The sequence below is a fragment of the Ailuropoda melanoleuca genome, chromosome 3 (assembly GCF_002007445.2).
Source record: "Ailuropoda melanoleuca isolate Jingjing chromosome 3, ASM200744v2, whole genome shotgun sequence".
Taxonomy (NCBI): domain Eukaryota; kingdom Metazoa; phylum Chordata; class Mammalia; order Carnivora; family Ursidae; genus Ailuropoda; species Ailuropoda melanoleuca.
Genome location: NC_048220.1, coordinates 53,555,338 through 53,564,102, shown reverse-complemented (window position 1 = coordinate 53,564,102; position 8,765 = coordinate 53,555,338).

Here is an 8,765-nt window from a genome sequence, read left to right as displayed (position 1 = left end):
TGGACGTGTCCCTGTGCATTGGGCAAGGGCATGTGCCCCAGCCCCTAGTCTATTCAGCACTGTGATCGGATGTGACCTTTTCTGCCACTTTTTTTTTTTTTTTTTTTTGANCCAAGGGAGGGGCAGAACGAGAGAGATGGAGAATCTCCAGCAGACTCCCTGCTGTGCTCAGGGCCTGAAGAGGGGCTTGATCTCACCACCCTGAGGTCATGACCTGAGCTGAAATCAAGAGTCAGATATTTAACCAGCTGAGCCATCCGCATGCCCCTTTTCTGCCACCTTTAAGCCACTGCATTTGGCATTCCTGCAGGGTCTCCCCTCTGCCATTCCCCGACAGGCCTCCCACTCTAGAAGAGTAGGGCTTGGGGAGCCGCCTGCTCCAGGGGAGCCCTTGCTCTCGGGTGTTGTCATGCTTTGTAACAGCCTGCGAGGTAGATACTTTGATCATCCCTGCTTCAGAGAGGTGAACCTCATTGTCCACAGGCGCAGAGCTAGATGCCGTCAGGGTGACAGCGCTGAAAGAAGGTCTGGCTCCATGCTCTATCCTCCCTGCTCTGTCTCTCCTTTTACGTGGGAAAGACTGGTGTTTGAAGGGGAGGCAAATGACCGCATGCCAGGTGGGCCTTACAGAACAGGAAGGTCTGAATGGCAAAAGGAATGCCTCAGGCACAGCCCCAAAAGTGGCCATGCTGATGTGAGTCGGAGTGGGGAGGCTGGATCCTGCTCTAGGGAGGCTGGGCCACGTACCATGTGCCGGCAGCGACAAGCAGGTGCCAAGCCCTGTTCTGAGCCGTTAGTTCTTTTGACTTCATGGACCCTCACACAAGCCCCTGTGGTAGGTTCTGTTGGCACCCTGTCCTGCAGACACAGGGACCGAGGTGCAGAGGCAGGTCTGTGCCAAAGTCACCGTCTAGGGAGTGGTAGAACCAGGATGTAAGTCCAGTCAGTCTGGCTCCAGACCGAGTCCCTCCCCGGTGCTGCCTTTCTAGGGGATCTCCTTGGTCTGCAAGGGCAGGGCAGCGGGTGTCGTAGGAACTCTGAGAGGGTGACTCCGGAACCCAGAATTATTATTGTTATTATTATGCTGGAACCCAGAATTATTAGCCACCCTGCTCATGGGAGAGCTTGGCAGTTGGGATGCAGAGAAAAGGTCTTTCTCTGTCATATGAAGGTGTCTTCTCGTGAGGCCTGCAGTGATCAGCGCGGAATATGTGTCAGCGTCTCAGGGATGCTCCATTTTATTACCTAACCAGATGCCGTCTGTTGTTTTTTCCTCTGCGGATCCCCCAGACGCTCTTGCCTTGCACCCTTCTCTTACCGAGCTATGTGGGTTCTCAGTGGGTCATGCCCTGCAGCTGACCCACCCCACTGTGGCCCTGGTGTCCATAGCGCTGGACGCGTGTGGAAACCAGGACAGGCTTCCTCTTTGCCCACCTTGTTTACCAGCCCTTACAGGGTTGAAGCTGGGGAACAGAGGGTTGGGGCATCTCTTCTAGAAGTGAACTAAAGCCATTTCTGCTCCCAGTCTTTCTAGCACTTGCGCTTTCGTTTTTAAGCAGCATGGTCTTCTGACACAGACTCTCTTTTCTGAAACATCCAGTTGAACTTTCTGTTCACTATGCCTCACTCTTGTTAGAAACTGTAACAGTAAATCCCTATTTCCAGAAAGAAAGTACTGGGTCATCTGATCAAGTACAGGAGTTCCGACTTCCAAAGTCGGGGCTTTGCTCTGACCATCTTGAACTTGGAGTCTGCACTGCCTCCATATAGACTGCAGTGAGAAGGCTGCTGGGGCTGCCTCCGCCTGGTACATTCCTCAGTCATGAGGCCAGCTCAGGAACGTAGGCCAGGCCCGTTGCCTGCATTCGGGAATGCTCTCCCTTTGCAGCTACCTGAAGCTGCTAGCAGCTGTGGATCGAACATATTTTTCCTGGAAGAGTGAGCATCCCTTTGGGAGCTGTACTTAAGCCCATCTGTTGCCAAAACAGTTTGAATTCTAAATATCTGGGGAATTCTCCAGTTAATAAATGAAGGAAGTTTATACCTGCTTATGGTTTTCAATTTGGTATTCTCATTAGGGAAAGTTGAAAAGTGCTGGGTAGCTCGATCTCTGGCTGTGAGATCACTGAAATGGACAGTGGTTCATGAACTGGGTGTGGATACAGTATGCAGATTCGTCTGGCTGATTTTTTAGAGGTTTAAAAAAGTCAGACATTGCGAATCTGAGTGTATGTGCACGGTCACGATCACACAGTGTTTCATGGGTCTTAAATATATGAGAGAAGGCGGGCTCTAGAGAGGGGGATTTTTGATGCCTAGAGTTACAAAGAGCCGTGAGCAGCCACCTTGTGCATCTTGTTCTCGCCTGCGTGTGTGTTGGGTGCGTAAGCGCTTCGGCCGATGTCCGCTCCCTCTCCTCGCTCACTGGTGTTCAGGGTGTGTGCACACAGCAGACAGCATGGTTCAGACCGCAGGCTGCAGGCTGTATCTTCAGTTGCAAAAAGCCAGTATCGATGTGAGTGAAGTAATAAAAAATGAGTTCGAACATTTCAGTGATGCTCTTAGAAATACAAGCGTAAGTTGACAATAGACTTTGGCCTTTTCCTTCAACTCATGCAAATACTTCTAAAATTCCAGTGCTGCTTAGCAGTGTTGGTTAGAAACAGAAGACTTCAGTGAGAATCGAAAAGGATTGGAAAGAAGAAGGTGAGCAATGACTAGCATTATCTTGGTCTCTGGTAAATCCAAAATTATCCTCTTGGTTTTAAGGATGAGGGTTGTCTTGTGTCTTTAGGCCCAGTTCATTGATAATATATATCTTTTAATGGCTAATAGAAATAACATCAGTCTGCTGAGGGCTTTGCAAGCAGACGAGACGGTGGGGAGCTTTGCGATGGGCTTGTTTCAAGGGGGTTCTGGGTGAAGTTTGCTGCGGTGGGGAGTGGCTCCTGCCCTGTGCCCTTTGGGAAGTTCCTGGGTGGAGTTTCGGTCTGCAGGTGGGAACCCCGTCTCTGAGTCACGCACCTGCCCTGTCCCTTTGGCCTCTAAGAGGAGGTTTCTATAGCACTTCCGCTCACACCTGTCACCTCCTTAACGGCTGGTGGAACCTTGGCACCAAGGCCCAGCTTGAACATTAACCACTCTGGTTTTCTTGTGTTAATAACACTAATGGGTGAGGTTTTCAGTGCCAGTGGAGGGGAGGGTGCAAGGAAAGAAGAACTGTTTTTGCTGTTTTTTAACTACCAGCGAATATATCCAGATTAACGTTTGTCTGTCACTTATTACTGAGTTTATAAAATGATACCATATTGCTTAAAAAAAAAAAAAGTACTCGGTTCAAAAAGAGGCAATACTGAAATTTTAAAAACTTCATTTTTAAATGACAGATATTCTCAGTAGTTGGAAGTCTTCCTCATGGCAGCCACCGGTTTTCACCCTCATGCCATCTCCAAAGTGGCCACATTCCTAGAAGGAATATTCTAACGATAGAGATGACCTGAAAAAATGTAAAGTGTGGTCCTGGCTCTTTGTCCCCCTGGGACTCACTGCCTCCACCTTGTGCCTCCCTGACTTTCCCCCCCTCGCCTTTGGCGGCTGTTCGCAGCGGGAGCCCCAGGGTCTCGTCCTGCCCTCTGACCTCCTCGAGGATCTCTTGTCCGCTGTGTCAGTCGATACCGCACTCCAGCCCTGTGGTTTGCAGTCCCTTGGAGGGACCCGCCCTGACCCATGTCACAGACTGGCCTCTGGGCAGCCCCGCGCCCTGGTTTCGGCGATGCCTGCTACCAGCTGCCCCTGCGAGGCTCTCCTGAGCAGCCGCTGCGGCCCAGCCTCCCCTTGGGCACCGCTCACAGCTCTCCTGCGAAGGGAGCAGACTAGCTAGCTGTCGTCCTGGCCGGCGGCTGCAGAAGGTGGCTGGGGACACCCCCCCCACCCCGCCCCGTGCCCCCGCCGGGGTGGAAGGAATAGAAGCAGAGAAGGGAAAGCTGAGGCAGCTCCAAGTGACTCAGGGCTCTTTGGTAAGAGACCTCGGAGAAGCGCCTGATGTGGGAAGTGACTTTTCAAGCTGGTCCTCTGAGTCATAAATGTCTTCATTTACTCAAAAGGGAATTTTTCTTCTTTCTTAGTACTTCCATTTATTAACTCTAAAATAAATAGAGTGAGAGCAAACCCTGTATTGGAGCAGCTTACCTCATTGAATTGTTCAGTGAGTACCCCTGAGACAGTGGTGAGCTTGAATGTTCTCATTTATTATGTTTAATTGCAGAAAGTTCTTTGCCGTGTGTATGGTAGAGGATGGCGAAACAGAATTGAACCTGACACCGAAGAGGGTCAGGGCAGGCGGGTACTCGGATTCCACCAGGAGCACGACCCTCACATCTCAGCACTGGCAACAACAGGGTCTGTTGGGGGCCCACACTGCGTGTTTATCAAGGATCCAGGGCCCCTGCTTTGTGCTGTCAGGGACCCACGCTGATGAGGAGGCCTCTGTCTGAGGTGTTTTTGATCTCGTGGGAGAGGTACGAGAGCTGGAGAATAAGGTGCCAGCTCCCAAACTCTTCTCCTTAGACGTGGGCATGTGTCACTTCTCACATTGGATTGGCTGAAGCCAGGGCTCTGGTCAGGCTTGATGGGGATGGACTGGAAAAATAGGACCCTCCTCCAAGGAGAGACAGAGTATATTTGGAAGCATAATACAGTCTTCCACAGAAGCTTCCAGTCAGAATGGGACTCTTGTTCTAGTTGATTCGTGGGTTTTCTGGGTTTGTGTGAGAGCCTCCGAAATAACAGATGGCATAATCCTTTCCGTTTACCATGTTCAGTTTTTCTCAAGCTATTGGAAGGGAACCTGACTGATGGCATTGTATCTCGTGAACAGCAGTGATTCTTTCTGCCTGTGTATGGAAGGGACTAGAAAGCCTGCAGTTGCTGTGAGAATGAATGTCCGTGCTCCCCCGTGCTGGGAGAGGCTGCCCAGCTGTCCACTTAGACAAGCCAGAAGCCTGCTCCTAAGGGTTATTTATTCTCAGAGTTGAGGCACTTAAACAGAGGGCATTTGGAGTCTCTGGTGTTCATTGGGTGTTCAGGAAGAAGGAAGTTATATATCTTAGTTTTTATGCATAAGTTCTTCTAAGTTATTTGTTTTCCATCCTTTGTTACTTTTCTTCATTAAAACACTCTACTTTCTTACTGATTCTGAAAAAACTCAAGAGGCTCACTTTAAGACTTATTTTGCCTGGTATCACAGAATTCGTTATGAACATTAGGAAGAACACCTTTAGTTTAAAATTATATACAACATTGACATTAAAAGGCAACCCTTGAAGTTCAAGCTCTAATTCCACTGAAACAAACCAAAAACATTTGGACCCCACAGTATGCGGAGGGCACAGGCTTGTGGCCCCTGGCTTAGAGGATGTGTGTGAGATCAAACGTCAGCGTCGACCTCGGAGAACGAGTCTTCGGTCCCTCCTGTTTGACAGAGTGGAAGACCCGTAAAGACTTGCTTTCTGAAGGTTTTTAGATGATGAGGTTTGTACAAGGCAAAAATTAAGAAATAAGTTAGGTGGACTTCAGAAATCTTAAAGAAGGGATCATTTAGAAAATAGGACCAGACAAGTAGACCTGCTCCCTCTGCTTGCTGATGTCTCGGGAGGAAGTATAAAAATGACACTTTAGAAATGGGAGCAGATGGATTAGATACAAGAGGAGTGAGAGTGGGCATCAAGAAGGAGCTGTGAGGAGCAGGGAATTAAGGGACACGCTTGACAATAAGCAAGAGCTCGTTGGGTGCTCCAGGCCTAGAAAATAAAAGGCTCATTCAGGTGCTTTCAGAGGGTGGGCCCTTGGTGCGCTGGAGGGGCGGTCAGGCAGCAGACGCTGCTAAGAGGGTCAACCGGAGAGGAAGGCATCTGGTAGAGGGAGCCGGGCTGGGGTCGGGTAGTAACCAGAATGCCTGCACATTCCCTGGGTCTCCTTGGAAGTTCCTTGGGGTTTCCTGGCATTTGGATTGGCCAAGGCCACCTGAGCATGTACGGAGTGGACAGCCCAGCTTGGGAGGAGGGGGATTTGAGAGAAATAAAGGCCATGTGGTCAAACTTGGAGTTTTCTGAGGTAGTGCAGGACCCTCAGGGAAGAAGAGAAAGTTAGCAGCGAATGACCTCCTACCCTGTTCTGCCCTTTGCAGAAGAGAGGTGACTGAAAACATTAGCTGACTTCTGTGTGTGATCCAAAAAAACTGTCAGGGCCCCCGAAGAGGCAGGGTCAAGGGCACTGTCCCTGAGTGTGTTCACTCTGACATGTTGGGATCCACATCCTGTAAGGCTGCCATCTTGGGACATACAGACTAGCATGGACCTTGAACAGAAATTCAGAAAAATGACTAAAAATGTACTTAAACGTAGTAAATACTGTGAATGTCCATCCAAATTGTAGAACGTGGCTTACTCCTTAGACCTTTGTAAAAAGCAACGGCTTTAGCAATCTGTTTTATGTTGCACCTACAAATGTCAACACTGCTCTATGCAGGAAGCCTCCAGAAAGGGGTTCTCACCGTAAACACTGCTGACATTGCCTCTTTTTGTGGGGGCTGGCCTGTGCAGGCCGGTCAGCAGCGTCCTTGGCCCACAGGATGCCAGCAGCACACCTCCCCTCCTGCCCCAAGCTGTGACAAGCCCGGAATATCTCCACGCATCACCACATGTCCCCTGCAAGGGGGAGGGGGCAGAATTGTCCTGGTTGAGAACCAGAGCAGGAGCTTTCCAAGTGGCGTCAGAGCAGAGACGGGGGAGGGAGCGAGGAAGAGATTGTGGCAGCAAGCAGGAGGATGTGAGCCTGTGAGGCTGGAACTCCAAGGACAGTATAAGGATGAGCGCATTGGGGCCTCTTCTTAAATATTGTCAAGAGATCCGCATTTCCATAGTCTGCGTGTTTGAGGGGGTGGCCAGGGCAAATGAGAGTTCACAAAACCTCATTTGGTAGCTAATTTTTTTTTAAAGTCATGCAAGGTGCTGAGCTTTTTGGACCAGCACAGTCCGTCAGTTCTGAGAGCTGCTCCCGTGCTCGGAAGAGACAGTCCTGCTTGAGCTCTTTCGTGCTCTGCAAGGACCACTGGACATCATGTGAGCGGGGAGGCAGCTTGTGTCCCTGCATATTCGCTGACCCAGTGACTTCTGTGGCGTTGGGAGCTGTGCCGAGGACAGGTGGTCTGGCTCTATCCTCCTGAGCCGGGCAAGCCCCTCCTTGCCTCTTGTCCTCGGCCCCCTCCCCAGCTCCGAGGCGCTGCTGGGGCCGGCGACCTCCCTGAGTGCGAGGCTTCCCACTGCCCGGTCTTAGATGTCACTGTGCAGAGAGTCTCCGGGGGGCTTGTTAAGAGCACACTTTCTGGCAACACCTCCAGAAAGTTCGATGCAGTGTGTGGGGACCAGGAACTGAATGTTTTTTAAAACCTATGGTTTACATCTCCCTCAAGGAGATGGGGGGTGGTCCAGGGACCACACTACAAGAAGCAGCCTTCTGGAGGGTCTTTCCAACTTGTAGAAGGCAAAAAGCACATAAATTCTACTCACCTAATCCTATTATCCTTCCAGAAGACACTGGGATGGAGACCATACTGCCAAAGGAACCACCAGTGACATGGGAGCAAAATGCAATCTGCTGGGAAGTGTATTGGTCATTCGGGTCACATGGGTCACTGTAGATTTATTATTTAGCCATATGATCATGTGATTAACATGATAATTGATCATTACTTAATGTATTAAATAGGGTTACTAGTAGCTAAGGTATGTTGAGCACAGTGAACGGGGAGCGCTGCTGATTCTGCATGTGTTTTCTCCTTTATTCCTCCTGGCAGCCTTGGGAGGAAGATGTTGCTACCCTTTCTCTTAAGAGGAAACTGAGGCTGGCCGAGGAGGGGCGTGTAAACAGCCTGCCCAAGGACACACAGCTGTTTGGCGCCAGAGCTGAGATTTGATCTTCAGTCTGTTTACAAAGCTTTTAAAACCCCGCCATCCCAGCTCGCACAGCGTGGTGTCCTTTGCCCAGCGTGGTATTGCCAGCCCCTGAGGCCCCCTGTAGACTGGCTGAGGCCAGGCTCGCGGGCCGAGGGCAAGGTCACCGGGAGGCCTCAGCAAGCCCAGGGCTGTCCTTTCTGAACGGGAGGGCTCTGAGGTTAGCGGAAAGATGGCCTGCCCTTCCCGTCGCGCAAAAGCTTTCCTCATCACTACACTCAGGCTCTGTGGGTTCAAGTCAGTCCTCCTGGAAAGGGCTACCTCTCTCTAAGTTGTATCTTACCCCCCAGGTCTGCAGAGCTCTCCGTGTTTCATACGTCATATATAAAATGTGATTCCATTGCAAAGAAATACAATAAACATTTCTTAAAAGTAAAATCCCTTTGGTAAAGGACTTTTAAAGCTTCCAGGATGGCATCTCTTAGGACAGGGCTTCTCAACATTGCCATCAAAACTCACCCAAGGAGCACTTCCAAACATGTGGAGCCCTGCCCAGCCAGCCATCTACATGCTGCCTCCCCCAAATTCTGGGGACCCGGCATGTTGTCTGTGTCTCTCCCTCTATCTATATAAAGTATATATATACTTACACATGTACACATACACATATTCGTGTGTGTCTAGATACGTATAAAAGTATTCTGATTCTGAGGTGCACTCAGTATTATTCTTTCCAAATGTGACGCAGTAGGAATAAACAGAGTCACCTGCAAAGGAGTCTCACCAAAAATACTTAAGCTGATTCTAAACCAGCCT